Raw genomic sequence first — 16912 nt, 5'->3', positions numbered from 1 at the left:
TGTCTAGGGACCCAGATGATCTCCTTCAAATAAAACGAGGTGCAATCTGTCCCAACCAATCTGGACTCGGGAGATTCCTCATCAGAGAGCCACTGTGTAACATATTGCAATTGGCTCGCTACATAATAGGCCTCAAAATGTGGTAATTTAATTCCTCCTTTATCGTAGAAGTTTTGTAGCTTCCACAGCGCCACTCGGTTGCGAGTGCCGTGCCATAGGAAGTCCCTGCACATACTGTCGAGTTTGGTAAAGAACTTCCTAGCTATTAAGTATGGTATGTTGTTGAAGAAATGCAGCAGTCTAGGCAAGACAACCATTTTAAGCAACGCCCCTCGCCCTATCATCGCTAGCGGCAGTTTTTCCCAAAATCGCATAGACGCACGGATTTTATCCACAGCAACCTCGGTGTTGTGCAGATGTTCGTTTCTCACAGTGTGATATATGTCTATTCCGAGGTATCGGAAGGACTCGGCTGCCCAAGGCACGGGCAATACCGGTAAGCGTTCCGTGGGGACCCTCGAATAGTACCCTAGAGGGAACATGCTCGACTTGTCAGGATTAACCGCTATGCCGGACAATTCGGCATACTTCTGCATGACCTCCAAAACATACTGGAGGTTCTCTTCAGGATACTTTAGGTACAGCAGCAGGTCATCGGCATATAAGGATATCAAATGGCTCTTTCCTCCCACCTCGATGCCCACCAGGTCATATTGCTGTCTAAGATATACCGCTAAGGGTTCCAAGGCCAATATGTATAACATCGGGGACCAAGGACATCCCTGCCTAGTACCCCTACTTAGGTGCCACTTGTCGGATATCACTGATCCCGTACGCACCCTAGCCGTAGGCTGGCTATACAGTAGTCTCGCCCATCTGATATAGCCTGGCCCAAACCCATATTCCCTCAGGACCGCAAACAGCCATGGCCACCTCACCGAATCAAACGCCTTAACTGCGTCTAGGGAGATCACTGCCATTTCCTCATCTCTTCTGTTCCCTTCTTCTATCACTCGGTGGAGCCGCCTGTGATTATGAGTTATATTCCTGCCAGGGACATAACCTGTCTGATCCGAGTGTATCAGCCTGCCGATGACCTTGCGCAGCCTATCCGCCAAGACCGCTGTCAGAATCTTACTGTCTTGGTTTAACATCGACAGCGGTCTGTACGATCCACAGTGTTGTCTCGGCTTGTTAGGCTTGGGCAGTGGTACGATCAGCGCTTCTCTCAGCGTGTCTGGCAATCGGCCTCCCTCGAATGATTCGTTGTACATCTCAAGCATAGGGGGGAGTATCTCTGCGCTATACGTTTTGTAGAACTCACTCGGGAGTCCATCAGTGCCCGGGGTCTTGCAAGTAGGCAGCCGTTTCACCACCTCTTCCAGTTCATCTAGCGTAATGGGGCCATCTAACTCCTCCCTTTCCTCTGCACTAATCCTGGGCAGTTCTATATCTTCCAGTGCGTCCCTGATTTTATCCAGATTGTCTTCCCCTTTGTCCTCATATAGCGCTTTATAATAATCTAAGAAAGCAGCGTTAACCTCTTCCTGAGTGTGAGCCTCCTCTCCGTCTTCCCTTTCTATCATCATGACCGGGGCCCTGGGGGTTTCCCTCTTGTAAAGCCATGCCAGTAGGCGACCAGTTTTGTCACCTCCTGCATGTTGCCTCTCCACGTATTTCCTGTAATTGAGGTCACAAAGCCGCTCCCAAAGCTCTGAGCATCGTTGTTGTAATTCGAGTACTAGGTCTGTTCCCCTCCCCCTCTGGTACATTCACGCTCCAATTCTTTCTCCACTTTCCCCAGCTCAGCTAAAACCCCCCCCTGAAGGCCCTTTGATTTAGAAATAGCATCGCCCCTCACTACCACCTTGAAGGCCTCCCAAAGTGTACCAGCCGAATCCACACTGCCTGTGTTCTCCTCAAAATACCTTGTAATCGTCTCTCTAATATCTTCTCTGAAGGCCGGGTCTCTGAGCGCCTCCGCCCGGAGGCGCCATGTTGGAATCCGCCCTCTAGGGCGGCCATATTGCCAGGCCATCACCAAGGGCGAATGGTCCGACAGGACCCTCGCTCTGTATTCAACCTGTGTAGTTGTTATCGTCACTTCTGGCGTAGCAAAGAAGTAATCTAGTCTCGTGTGCAACTGTTGAGGGGCCGAATAATGAGAGTACTGCAAGGCCGTGGGGTGTTTCAATCTCCAGACATCCTCTAGTCCATAGTCGTCTAATAGTACCCGTAGAGCCCTGGCCGCTGGGGTGGGCCTGTCTACTTTCCTGTCGGACCTATCTATCTTGGGGTCAAGAACACAGTTAAAATCCCCCCCCCCAGATGATCGGTTCCCCTGCGCACGGGCCCAGGCGTGTACATAGAGTCCTGAAATATACAGCAGTATTCTGATTGGGGGCATATGTATTAATAATACTCAGTCCTCTGTTCTCAATCAGTACCCTCAGTATTACCAGCCTACCCTCCGTGTCTACCTCCTCTCGTACAATTCTGAGTGGGACATGCGGGGCCACCCAGATCAGCACACCGCTGGCATAGGCCGAGTACGGGGAGCCCACCACTGTACCCCCCCATTTTTTCTTTACAAGGTCTAGTTTATGTTGGGCCAGGTGCGTTTCTTGTAGCAGGGCAATGTCGATCTTCTGTCGTTTAAGATACAACATGACTTTATTTCTTTTCAAGTAATTATTGAGGCCTCGGACGTTCCAGGTGGCAATCTTGAGGTCACCCATGGCAGCTATGTGTCTTCCCACCCCCCTTACGGGAACCTCCAACAGTTCTCATGACACAGAAAGCGTCCCACTGCGGCCACTCCGCAAATAAGCTCATTCCCAAACTAACCGCACACACAACTAAACTCCAACCCCCTTTCCCCTCCCTCACCCACCCTCCCCCCAACACCACACACCCCAACTGTTGCCCAGCTTCAACAAAAGAGCTCAGGCACCCCCACATCTGGCTCCGCAAACACCAGTCCGTACACGGAGCCCAGCAGGGTGAGGTCGCCCTAATGGCCACCTAACCTAAGCTATTGTGGGGAGAGAGTATCGCTCCATGGGGCTCCCGTTCAATAATAATCTCAATGTTTGTGGCAAACAGTACAACCAACTGACCTTCCATACCGAAGGTTCCGAACCGACTATAATCAAGTCTTAGGGTCCATGTGTCGCGCCATCTTGCGACGCCATTTTACGTCTTCCGTAGCTCCTCCGAGTCCTTCTGGGGCCGGTCCGCCGATTCTTGAGGGCACCCTTGTGCGTCGAGCCACTCCATGGCGTCCTCTGGGGTCTCGAAAAATAAAGTCTTATGCGCCTGTATGACCTTCAGTTTTGCAGGGTAAAGCAACATATATTTGTAACCTGCCTCCCTCAGCCTCCGTTTCACAGTTCCAAAGTTCATGCGGCTCCGCTGCACAGCTAGGGTGTAATCCGGATACGCCGTGATGTTTGCTTCTCCTCTCTTGATTGTGCCTCCTTTTCGAAAATGTTCTAATATTCTCTCCCGATCACGGTAGTTAAGAATTTTGGCAATGATGGGTCTAGGCGGGTTTCCAGGAGGCGGCCTCCTCGTTAGGGCTCTATGTGCTCTCTCCACTGCGAAGCCTTGGGATAAGGCCCCTCCGGATATCTCTTGCAGCAACATGGTCTCAACGAAGTCAGTAGGGTCACGGCCCTCCGTCCCCTCCGGTAGGCCCACAATGCGGATATTGTTGCGACGGGCCCGTCCTTCCGCCTCCTCCGCTCTACTTTCCAGGTTGCCCACCCTTTGGATTAGGGCGTGCAGTTTTGTCTTGTGGGTGGCACAGTCCGCCGTATTCGGGCCGACTTCTTTTTCTAGGGACTCTGTGCGCTCTGCCAGAACCCTAACGTCTTGTCTCAGTAGATTGACGTCTTCCTGGACCTCCCCAACTTTGAGGTCCAATGCCGTTTTTAATTCAGAGACAGCCTGTTCTAATTTCGACTCCCAGGCCGCTCTCAGGTCCGCAATCGCTGCTAGGATTTCTTGGTTAGAGCTCGAAGTCGTCGCGCTACCTACGGCCGGTGCATCCTTATTCTTGGTGGCGTCCGAGCCCGGGGACGTTTTGGTGAAGTCATCCAGCGTGGGTTGTTTCGCCTTAGGTCGCACTGCCTTACTGGACATGGTTCTGAGGATGTGCAGGTCTACCGAATGATGAGTGGGCGCATTGCGCGCTGACCTGGTTAGGTCTTCCCGCGACTCTTTTCAATCCCGTCTCAAGTCTATGTCGGCCATTTTGAGTCGCCCTTTGTTCTCAGCGTCTCTCGACTTTTCTTCTCCGATCTCAGTCGTCGTAGCTACTATGACCTCCAAAAGTTCACAGTACTTCGGTAGCACCTTCACACGCTGGCATGCATGTCGTCGGTTTTCAATAAGCAGTCGTACTGCACTGATTTGCCCGGATCTGTTCAGGATCTCGGGAGCTCTGCTGGAACGCGTCCTCCTACATGGCTCTCGTAGCCACGCCCCCCCAAATCTAAGACTGATTTCTTCAGATCTTTTGGGTCCATTTTCGAGGAAGATGAGGCGAAAGATGTTGTTGTACCATTCGGGTATGAACATTTTGAACCTCCCAATGTTCCAGAAGAGTTGGTCTGAACCAATCATGGCCTGAAGACCTAGCCACTTGTCTGAACGAAGCCAGTGGAAAGGATACGGCTCCTGAGGTGGAATTTGATACTCCAGACATACACTCCCACCCTAATGCGGCCTATAGAACGGTCATGAATAGGGTGATTGAGTATTTGGGTTGGGGGTGTCCTGCTAAGGACATTATGCCTGATGACCTTACAGACATTTTGGATAGAGGCCCTCCTAAGGAGTCTGCACTACCCTTTCATACAGCACTAAAACATCTTAGAAAACTAGCAGAAACCAGACACCACTCCTGTAAACAAGAAGTTGGTGAAGAAGTACAGGCCTTCTTCTGTTGACCCTGACTTCCTCTCCAGGCACCCTTCACCAGAGAGTTTGATGCTGCAGGTGGCTACTTCCAACTCAAAGGCCACAGTTTATCCGACCATCCCACCGGTAAAGAGACAATAAGAAGGACAACACACTGGCTAAGAGGGTATTATTTGCTTGAAGCATGGCACTGAAAGCCATCAATGCATCTTGCGCTCAAGTGAAATATGCATATACATTATGGAATGTAATTTCCCAGGCAATAGAAAACAGTCACAAAGCGTAGTCACAAAGCGTTTAAACAATCACATCAGTAATGGCAAGGAGGCTTCCTACCAGTCCCTTCAGTCAGGCCTTGATGCGTCAGACTGCGTTGGCCGGTGTATTGGATTGAGTGCAGTAATAAAGAGATTTACGTGGTTACCCAAGTCTGGGTTTGCCCTCCACGTCCAATCAAGGCTCCTGGACATGCCCTTCAATGGATCTAATCTTTTTTGGACCAAAGGCAGACAACAGCTTGGAAAAGCTAAACGCTTCTAAGGCGGCTATGAAATCTTTAGGGGCAGCACCAGCCTACACAGGTGTGGAGAGATCATTCGTTTTGTCATTACTCCTCTTTTAGTCAAAGGGGAAGAGGTCAGGCTACCCAAAGAGGACAAAGGAGGTCCTCGCGCGCCGCCAGAGGCCATGTAGCAAAAACTGCTCAGGCAGCCACTGCCTCACTTCCCTCTGCCACAGCCCCAAAACTTCTATGAGCACTTTGCTCACAGGATCCTGGTGGGAGGTAGGTTGACCCAGCATCTGCAAGAATGGCATTGCGTTACTTCAGATGTATGGGCACTTCAGAGTGGCCCAAGGGTTACTGTCTCCCAGTTCAACAAAGGCCTCCAGATTGTCCCCCGACCAAGCAATCTTTTCGGGAACCAGATCTGCTCCTTCTATAGGAGATTCTCTCCCTGTTGGAGATAGGGCCGTGGAAAGGGTACCTGTGGTGGAACAATACCAGGGTTGCTAATCCACCTATTTTCTGGTTCCCAAGAAATATGCAGGACTGTGACCCATCTTGCATCTGAGACGCTTGAACAAGTTCCTCAGGAAGGACAGATTCAAGATGGTCACTCTTTCACTGATCCTCCAGGCCCTTCAGCTCCAGAATTGAATGGCGTCACTCAATCTTCAGGATGCTTACTTTCATGTGCCTATACATCCCAAACAAAGAGAGTACCTCGGATTCATCATTGGCAGTTCTCACTACCAGTTTTGTGTACTGCCTATCGGCTTACCTCAACCCCAAGTTGATGGTGGTGGTGGCAGCAAATCTAAGGAGGGGAGGGATTTACATCTTTCCCTACCTAGATGATTGGCTGATCAGAGCTCGTTCTCCCAAACAGACTCTAGAACATCTCAACAGCACCTGCCACTTTCTCCACAAACTGGGCTTCTCCCTCAACTTCAAGAAGTCCCAGGTGACACCTTCTCAAAAGCTGCAATTTATTGGAGTGGTCCTGGACTCTTCCTCTGGGAAGACTTTGCCTCCTGAGTTGAGGGCTCAACGTATCTTGCAGATGGTAACGAGATTTCAGAACGCCCAACATCTACCGGCATTCATTCGACTTTCTGAGGTTGCTGGCACCCTGAATTTTGCTAAGGATGAGGTCCCTCCAGTGGGTCCTCGATCTGAATAGTCATAATTCTCAGACAGGATGGCGGACCTTCTTCAGCTCCTGAGCAAGGTTGCACAGGATCTCCTGTGGTGGGCCTGTGAGGAGAATGTGGTGATAGGGGATCCTTATTGGCAACCCTGGGCGGAGATAACAGTAGTCACAAATTCTTCCCTCATGGGATGAGGAACTCACACACGCGATCTCACAGACTTTGGTCCCCATCAGAATCAAGACTTCACATAAACCTGTTAGAGTTGAGGGCAATCAAACTGGCTCTGATGGCCTTTTTGCTTTCTATACAGGGGAAGAACATCCTGATAACGATGGACAACGCAGTGGCCATGCATTACCTCAACAAAAGAGGAGGTGTGAGGTCACTACCACTGCACAAGGAGGCAATGCAGCTCTAATTTGGGCTCTACGAAACAGGATCTCTATATCGGCTGTTCACATAGCCGCGAAAGTGAATATATGACCATAGACGCTCTAAGAAGGCAGAGCACAATCTCCCACAAGTGGGAGTTGCCTCAGGAAATCCTACTAGAGATCTTCACCCTTTGGGAAACCCCTCAAGTGGATCTGTTTGCGTCCAGTATCAGGAAATGTGACCAGTTCTGCACCAGGGAATTTCCTCAGAGAGGAGCAGCTCTGGGGGATGCGTTCATCGTGGACTGGGAATTTCCACTCCTGTACATGTTCCCACCAGTCCCCGTCATTCCTCATGTCTTTAGGAGGTTGAGGACGTTCGGGAAGTCCATGATCCTGATTGTTCCGGATTGGGGCAGGAGGACACGGTACACAGACCTTCTAGACATGTCCATCTGCCCTCCAATTCGTTTTCCCCAGAGAGTGGACCTACTCTCGCAAGAGGGAGGCCGTCTTCTTCATCCAGGAATCAGAACTCTGAAACCTCATGCCTGGTTTCTGAGAGGTTAAGGTATAAAGATTGGGACCTTCCGGAAGACTTGAGGTGTTGCTTTTAGCCAGAAGACCAGAAACAAAAGCACTATAACCCTGACGTTGAAACAAGTTTTGAAGCTGATGTAGAGCTAAAAATATTGATCCTTTCACTTGCAATACACCTTCAGTGCTTTTTTTTGTTGCTATACCTAGCCTATCAGGGGCAGCAGGTGGCTACCATCAAGGGATACCTGGCGGCATTATCCATTTTAAACGCACTCCAGTCCCTTACTGTAAGTTGCCGATAGTCATATAGTTCCTCAAAGGACTGACAAATACTTTCCCATTGGTCACTTTTCTGGTTCTGTCCTGGTATATGAACCTGGTACTAACTTTCCTAATGGGTCTCCATTTGAACATTGACATTCTTGTCCTCTCAGGTTATTAACCCTGAAAACTATCTTTTTGGCAGCCATCACTTCTGAGTGAGCTACAAGCGCTATCATGCAAACCACCATTTACTATATTCTCCAGAGAGAAGGTAGTTTGGAGGGTTCGTCCCTCTTTCCTTCCCAAGATGGTTTCTGAATTCCATCTGATACAGAAAATAACTTTACGCGCCTTTTATCTACCTCATCACCCTTCTAAGGGTGAAGTGAGGTTACACTCCAAAGACAGACCAAAGGCAGAACAGACTCTCTGTCCTCTCAAAGAAGAGCGCCTAAATCCAAGCCTGCATCTCTGTGGCATCTAATAACTCAGACAAACTTTTCAAAATCTGCAAGGAGCTGGCCAATCCTGCTGCAGTATTTACCTCTCCTATTCCCTACCAGGCTCTCTGCATTGCCTTGGTTTCTTATTTGACCACTAAACCTCAGGACATCCTGTCCACCCTCTCTTCCTCTACCTCCTCCTCTACCACTCCTGGCCCGTCTGAGGCTGTCTCTCCTCCTCCTTTCTCCTCCTTTCCCATGTTCACCCCTGACAATGTTTCTAGACAAGTTTGATCTATGAAAGTCTCATTAAAGCAGGTTCTCCCCTGCTCATCCAGAACCATCAAGGACCACATCGACACCCTTGCTCCAGCCTTGTCTGATTTCTGTAATCACTCATTTGCCACTGGAACTTACCCCTCCCCCTCAAGCACTCCCTTATGCACCCCTTCTAAAGAAACCCTCAGCCGATCCTTCCTCTCTGGCTATCGCCCAATCACCATCACTTCTTTCCTGGCCAAACTCCTGGAAAATTGGCCATCTCCCAGCCTAATCTGCATAATGAATCTGTTGGTTGTCTCCACGACCGCCAGTCTCGCTTCAGAGCTACCAGAAGCATGAGAACTGCTCTCCTGAACACCCGTGAAGACCTGCTCTCCAATCTTGACTCTAATTTCCCTTCTGTCCTCATTCTACTCGATCTTTCCTCTGCTTTCGATACGGTCAACCACGCAATCCTGTTCAATCACCTCCGTGACAACCTGGGTATCACCGATCAGGCCCTGGCCTGGTTGACCTATTTTCTCACCGACCGACTTTCTCTGGTCCAACTGGTATCTTTCCTCTCTTCTATCCCTCTCCCTACTTGTGGTTTCTTCAGGGATCTAACCTCTCTCCCTGGCTTTTCAACCACTACTTGGCACCTCTTGCCCACCGTTACAAGTCTAAAATGGAACACAAGTCCCCTGATTCCCCTGTGGTGACCACAGCCTCACTGACACCTGTGACGCAGTTCACCTCAGGCATTAACAAAATGGCGATCCAACCCCTGCAGTCCACGTGACCATTTTGCCTACCTCTCTCACACCAACGTTCACAACAGCTGGGACTCGGGGGGCCTGTTTCTGGAGCTGAGCAACCTTTCCACGTTGTGGGGAAAACAAGAACCCGTTCCCCCCTCCAATAGATTGGCATGCTCGGACTCTGCTACCGCACACAGCCTCGCTCTCTCCTACTTCCGCTCCTTTGGTTTACGTGTATCCAGTTGGTGGAGGACCATCCTGGCAACCATCCTCTGTGCGATCCTGGGGGTATGCCCCTTCCGAGCGGCCTCTACCCGCTCCAACGCCTAGACCTTCTGAGGATGCGTTTTTTGGCAAGTTTCAGACGCTTGTGCATTCTGATCCCATGAAGGCGTACCTTAAGGATTTATTTAAGGAAATGTATTCTAAGCTGCCTAAACTGCCCCCTGCTCCGGTAATCCCTCTGCAGGTCCCGGTAGTGCCACCTCCTCCACCACTTCCTGTGGGGCCTCCTCCTCCTCCTCTGCCTCCACTTTCTCCTGTGGAAAAGACTCCTGTTGCGCAGTCAACCCTGATCTCGCGGCCTGAGGGTCAAGCGGACCAGGACAGTGACGACCAGCCCCACTCTGTTCGAGACTTTCACGAGTGGGTTGTGGATATGATGGCATTGCTAGACATCCCAATACCCGAAGGGGTACATTCTGGAGCCTTTACTCTGTCGACACAAGAGCGCACTGACCTGTTTCATCAAAAGGATGTCCTGGCCAAAGCCTGCAAGGTCTGGGAAAAACCTCATTCCGGGCAACACCTAAGCAAGAAAATTGACGCTCACTACAAGCTACACGCATCTGAAGACATATCCTTGTCTGCATGTCCACTCCCATCTTCGACAGTGATGGCAGCAGCTATGCTCCAGTCGAAGCCGGCCTCTACATCCTCCACTGCAGCATCTGAGATCCTTTCCAAGGAGAACAAGCTTCTTGACGCCATTGGGAAAAAGGTATTTTCCAATTCGGCTCTTCAGCTGTGTCAGGCTAATACCAAGCTTATCCTGTCGGCTGCTAATGTCAAGCTGTGGAAGGAGCTCACTGAGTTTCAGGAATGTATTCCTCCTGATAGGCCTGAAGACTATCGTTTAGACACTTCCGCTTGACTATCATGTATCCACTTCCGCTTGAGGCCGTAGTAACATCTCCCGCCAAGCGTGGTTGCATGCTACGAAGTTTTCGAAGGAAGTTCAGGACAAGGTGATTGATCTCCCCTTCGAGAGTAAGGAACGGTTCCACTCCTCAACTGATGAGGAACTCACAAAAACCAAGGAAAGCACGCAAACTGCTAAGTCAAAACCCCAGCAAAGGCACCTTATACTCGGGGTCTCAAACGAGGTCCTTCTCTGGTTTCAGAGGTTTTCAGGACCGCGTGCGCGGTGGGCTGATTCTCCTGCCACAAACAGCAAAGGCAAGGTGGTCGGTTTTTCTCTCGGTCAACAGCCTCCTCTTCAGCAACGGGTGGTCTCCCCACCGGTAAACCATCTAAATGATGTTTTTCATCAGTCGCACGAGACTCCGGTGGGAAGACGAATTTCATCTCATCTGGAGGCGTGGCAGACCATCACAGAAGACCAATGGGTTTTGTCCGTCGCCCGGCGGGCTTCTGCTTGCCCCTCCCCCCTACCCCATCCTCTCACCCTCCTCTCCAGCAGACTGGGTTACCCTCCCTCAGAGCCGAGGTACATTAACTTCTAGACATCAGAGCAGTGGAACCTGTTCTCTTGCAGGAGCAAGGGGAGGTCGATTACTGCCATCTCTGTTTACAGGACCCAAACAGGCTGGCCTGCTCACTATCCTCAACCTCTCCAAGGTCAATCTCTTTCTACCCCAAGAGAAATTCAAGATGATTACGCCCTGCCAGATAAAGTCCTCTCTTGGGAAGGGCAATTGGCTCAGCATGGTAGACCTTCAGGATGCCTACATGCATATTCTGATCTGGAGCCCGCAATAAAAACACATCTCCGGTTCTCTGTGGGAATGGAACACTTCAATACTGTGTGCTTCCATTTGGTCTCTGCTAGGCACCTCGTGTCTTTACGAAGATGATGGCGGTTATCGCAGCATTCCTCAGACTGCAGGGAGTTCATGAATATCCATACTTGAATGATTGGCTCCTGCGCAGTCCTTGTCCACAGGCAGCTACGGCCAATCTTCAGTTACTCCTTCAGCTCCTGTTCCATCTTGGGCTGTCAGTGAACTGGCAGAAATTGTCGATGACGGTTGCTCAAGACCTGATCTTTCTGGGTTTCAGTTGGGATACCGTCAGTACCATGGTGTTCCTGACGGAGGACAGGATTGCAAATCTTTCAACCACGTCTCAGCTCTTCCTGCAGTCCTCCCACATGTCGGCTTGGTGGTTCCAGAGACTTGTGGGCCTCATAGCCTCTTGCTTGTTAGCTCTACCTCTTGCACGACTGAAAATTAGGTTCATTCAGCTTGCTATTTGGAGCTGGTGGTCCCAGGCTACGGATCCAGACGCCAAGATGATTCCAGTCCCATCCTGCATGACGGCGGATCTTCAATGGTGGTCATCCGCCAGCAACCTTTCAGTGAGGACCTCCTTTCAGGAGCCCTCCCCATAAGCAACAGTTACTACAGACTCCTCCCTTCTGGGGTGAGGAGCGACACTGCGTCACCTCGAGTTGTACAATTTGTGGATGCCTCATGACAGGCGGTTCCATATGAATTACCTAGAGCTCTTGGCAGTTTTTCTGGCGCTCAAGGCTTTTCAACCCTCTTATCACCAACAGTGTGGTTCATATTTGCTCAGACAATTCCGTAGCAATATTCTACATCAACAAACGGGGGCACCAAGTCTGATGGTCCTTGCTATCCACATTTGGAATTGGGCTATCCAACGGAATGTCTGGCTTCAAGCTATGCACATTCCAGGTCACATCAATGTGGCTGCAGACTCCCTCAGCTGCCAATCTGCGGCGAGTGGGAGATGAACACCGATATTCTCACCAAGATTTTCCCGCAATGGTATTCTCCAGCGGTGGACCTATTTGCGACCTCATCAAACCGGAAACTTCCTCTTTATGCTTCCAGGGACGGGCTCGAAGTGTCTTTCTTGGGGGACGCTCTCGAGATCCCGTGGGAACAACATGAAGCCTTACGCTTTTCCTCCTTTGCGGCTGATTCATCGGTCACTCAGGAGTGCCTCCAACTGCACTCTCCTCTTCATAGCTCCTTGGTGGCCAGCCAGGTTCTGGTCTTTGGGACTGCAGCACCTGTCGGTGTGCTCCCCGATCAGGTTGCCGCAGATTCCTGAAATTCTTCACCAGAACAATCACCAGTTTTGGCACCCCTCACCACAATCCTTCAGCTTGGCGGCCTTGTGCCTGAGTTCTGACCATTAGCACATTTTAACCTCTCGGAGGATAGATAACGTATATAATTCAAGTGACACGTAAGCCCTCTACAAGAGCTCAATACAGGAGAAAGAGGCTCCGATTTTGTAATTGTTGTATAGTCAAAGAGCTTGGTCCCACGCAGGCTTTTCCTGACTGTGTCTTGTCTTTTGTATCTGACCTTGCAGCCTCTGGCATCCATGTCTTATCATGCAGGACATACTTATCCGCCATTGCGGCTTATCCGTCTACAGACAGTTGCTCTTTTTCACTGGCGAACCCAGTCATCAGGAGACATTTTGCAGATCTTCTCCATGTTTTTCCGCCGGTTCGGAATCCAAATAGGATATAAATGTGGCCCTTACTGCTTTATGTCATAATTTTTTGAACCTATGGCCACTACCGAGCTCAAGTCTCGGGAGGATAGCTCAGGGGCAAAACGCTCGCCTTGGAAACAAGACGACACTGAGGACCACAGGTTCGATCCCCGGGTCCACGCTTAGAAAACTCTGGTTATTAAGCATGTTACAAATAACCTATCATGTCAATCTATCTATCAAGTCATGTCAAGTACCTTTCTTGGAAGAGGTGGACTTTTTGATTGCGGTAACATCTGCAAGACGAATAAGTGAGCTTCAAGCTCTCTCTGTCGAACATCCGTTCCTAACTTTCCACAAGGATAAGTTTGTGCTTCGCACTCACCCTTCTTTCCTTCCCAAAGTGGTTTCTGAATTCCAGTTAAACCAGTCAATATCTTTACCGGTCTTCTTCCCGAACCCGGTCTCTGATACAGAGAGGGTTTTACTCACTGGTTTTACACGCTGGTATATGAAACATGCACAGTAAGCGTTACCTCAGTTCTGTTTTTGCCGCATGCTAGCATGCTTCAGAGTGACATCGCTGCAGCAAAATTTCGATAACGTTTCACGCAAATCTAGTCAATTCATCATCTACTTCACATGTCCATGACAACGAAGAATGGGTTAAGCTGTGTGCTGATTGTGGGACAAAAATGTAAATTACAGAGCCGCACCAAGTCTGTCTGTGGTGTCTGGGGATAGGCCACAAAGTTGACGACTGTAGCTTGTGTCAGTCTATTACGGTCAAGGCCTTGCAGGAAAGGAATGGGAAACTTGAAGCCCTCTCCCAAATCCCCCTCCATTATCCCATCCAAAAGATCTGACTCTGACTCTAGGGAGCTGTCCCCTGAGAAAAAGCATTCTAAACACCAGAGAAGCTAGAGATAGAGACCACAACGCTTGTCGTTTCTCACCAAAGAAGTCAAGTCACATCTCTGTGTCAAAAAAGACCAGCAGCGGGTCTGATGTGTCTCCTTCCTGCGCGCCTAAGAGCCCCGAGAAGAGAGGCTCCTCGACACAAGTCGAAAGTGTCTTCATTTACACACAAGATGAAGCCAACATCTTCCCCCTCGAAGGAAAAGGGTTCAGGACATTCAGCTCCGGTCTCAAGGCTTTCTCCAAAGCTGTTGAAGCCGTTGAGTAGTTCACCAGAACCGTTGAGGCATGTAATCAAGTTGAAGCTTCTTTGAAGTCGTCGAGGCCCTCAAATGCCCTTGACGCCATTGGGGCATTCAATTCCTTTGAAGCATGCAAAGTCCTCTACTGTCTCGACAAAATCATATAATCCTTTGGCTAGACCAGATTTCATTTGATCCGAGGGCTCTACCTTTGAGGAGGAAGAGGAGGACCAAGCTCCATTTGGGTATGAATTTGGAACACCCATTGTGTCATAGGAGCTTATTTCACAAGAGTCAAGAATACAGAATCTTGTTGAAACACTGAAAGAAACCAGCAGTTGGGAGACATCTTCTGAAACAGACTTTGGGAACCCAAAAGTGGTTGGATATTCAGGTACATCCTACAGGTCAGTGATCAGTAGTCTCTGAATATCTTGGGTGGTCAAAATCAGCTGCAATTGTACAAAATGATGACCCTACTGATGTACTGGACAGTGGTCCAGTAAAAGAAGCAGCATTACCATTTCACACTGCTTTCAGAGTGAGGGTGATGGAGAATTGCCTGAAGCCAGATTCTGTCCCTCCAGTTAACAAGCTGCTGACAAAAAAAATATAGAACAGCTTCTATAGACCCTAGCTCCCTGAATAGGCATCCAACACCAGAATGCCTAGTGGTTCAGGCTGCGGCAGCGTCTTAAAAGGCATCAGCTTATCCATCCACTTCTGCTGACAAGGACGGATCTATGTGATTTTTCCGTCACGGAAAAGTCAGCGACGGAAAAACTGGCATGAGAAATGTGCGAACCACAAAAGGTTCGCACATTTCACATGCGAACACGCATTGAAACCCCCACTGAACCCCCCCCACCCACACCCTTAACCCACCCCCAGCCACACGTCCAACATACCCAAACCATACCTACCTTTTCAGACGCTGTGTCCTTGCGGCGCCAGTTCCCTTTCACTTCCGTGATCGGGAACCGTCACCGCAGGGTCCTTTTCTTTTTTTTTTTTTTCAGGAACTGCAGGGGTTTCCCCCGCAACTCCTGCTCACTATACTGTAAAGTATAGTGAGCGGGGTGTTGCGGGGGATACCCCTGCAGCCTGTTTTTTGGTTTTGTTTTTTCAGGTGTTGCGGGGATGTCCCCCCGCAACACCCCACTCATTATACCACACAGCATAGTGAGCGGGGTTTTGCGGGGTACACCCCTGCAGTCTTTTTTTTTTTTTTTTTATACTTACCTTCAACACTACCACCAAAGGTACGAACCTTTGGTGTTCGAACTTTTGGTGGTAGCATTTTTCGTGCTTTTTGTACGGTCAGCCCTTTTTATCCGGTTTGATCGTACAATTCCACAAGGACAATAGGAAGGTTGATGCAATAGGGAAGAGAATGTTCAGTGCAGGAAATATGGCGTTGAAATATGCAAATGCCACAAGTGCCCTAGCGAGGTATACACACACCCTTTGAAGAGTAGCATCCCTAGCAGCAGACCATATACCAGAAAGTGATGAGAGACAGGGGTTCTTCAGCCCGAATTAAGATGGAAAAGATGCCATGAGATTATCATTGCAGTCAAGTCTGGATACGGTTGACTCTGTGAGTAGAGCAATATCTGCCAGTACATTTTTAAGATGCCTGGCATGGCTCAGGAGATCAGGTTTTGCGCCCAGTGTCCAGGCACGTTTGCCGGACATGTCCTTCGATGGGACTCATTTATTTGGTGAGAAAGCTGTTAGCAGTGTAGAGAAACTGCAAGCTTCAAGAGCAGCAGCTAAATCTCTAGGGCAGCAATAGGGCAACCTGTACAACCTTCAGGACAAGGGTGGAGAGGGCGCTCTTTTAGTTTCTATCCTTCCATTTCAAGAGGAAAAGGACAGAATTCCCAAAGGGGCCAGAGAAGGCGACCGAATGAGTCCAAGCTCGCAAAAACGTCAGACCATAGCTACAGAGACAAGTAGCCGTGGGGAAAGCCGGCGAAGTTATGACAGCCTGGGAAACCCGGCGGAGAGCATATTGTTACAAGGTACAAACATTGTGATTAACGGCTGGGAAAGCTATCAAGGTTATGGGAGCCTGCGAAACCCGAGTGTGCAAATACCCTCTGAAAGGGGATTGAGGAAGAGATATGAACATTTTAAATTAAGGCTGACAAATCAACAGAAGGTACAGTGGTCTGATAGGACAGGGTGGACAGCCACCCTATATGAACTTAGGTGAAGGAAATAACTTGTATGAGGATAACAGGACTTTGGGGGAAAACTTAGTGCCTCAAATGAGGATGTGTTCTTTTTATTTGTTTACAAGAAATCGTGGAGGAATGGAAATGTTCACAAAAAGAGACAGTTTTCTTTATTGAACAAACCTAATATACATTGGGCCAGGCAGATGCCCTGCTGAGGCTATTGTACAAAGCCTTGCATTTCCCATTTAGTTAGATGTTTTTCTAAAGTGGTAGGGCCAGTTAGTTGGATCGGATTCGGACCGAAGAACTTTATTTTGGACTTTAAAGTGCACCCTTGGTTTTTGTTTTACCAGGTGGGGAACTTCCCTCATAGTCATAGGGCTAATTAGGCATTTTGGTTCTTTTGAAAATTGCCTCTAATCGCTTCTTATGGTTCACCACACCCCTCCTTTGGCTTGGATCAGCTGCTAATACTTAAATGGCAGTGGTTTTCCAGTTGCACACAGCCTGGAATTACAAGGGTGCTCAAACCTCACATCTTCTTGGACAGCAAGTATATGCTTGTGCTGCTCTCAGCCTTGGATGGTGTGTGTAGCTGTATTATATTTTGAGGCCTTGAAT

General features: G+C 49.3%; 1 protein-coding gene across 4 annotated transcripts in view; it reads left to right on the top strand.

Annotated features, from left to right (window-relative positions):
* The window catches only part of NOL4L (nucleolar protein 4 like), an 843583-nt gene that overhangs the window by 647113 nt on the left and 179558 nt on the right, over positions 1–16912 (top strand). The gene's annotated exons all lie outside the window — the stretch shown is intronic.

Source organism: Ambystoma mexicanum, chromosome 3p (assembly GCF_040938575.1).
Source record: "Ambystoma mexicanum isolate Mex_15411 chromosome 3p, UKY_AmexF1_1, whole genome shotgun sequence".
Classification (NCBI taxonomy): domain Eukaryota; kingdom Metazoa; phylum Chordata; class Amphibia; order Caudata; family Ambystomatidae; genus Ambystoma; species Ambystoma mexicanum.
This window is presented reverse-complemented; position numbering and strand designations above follow the sequence as displayed.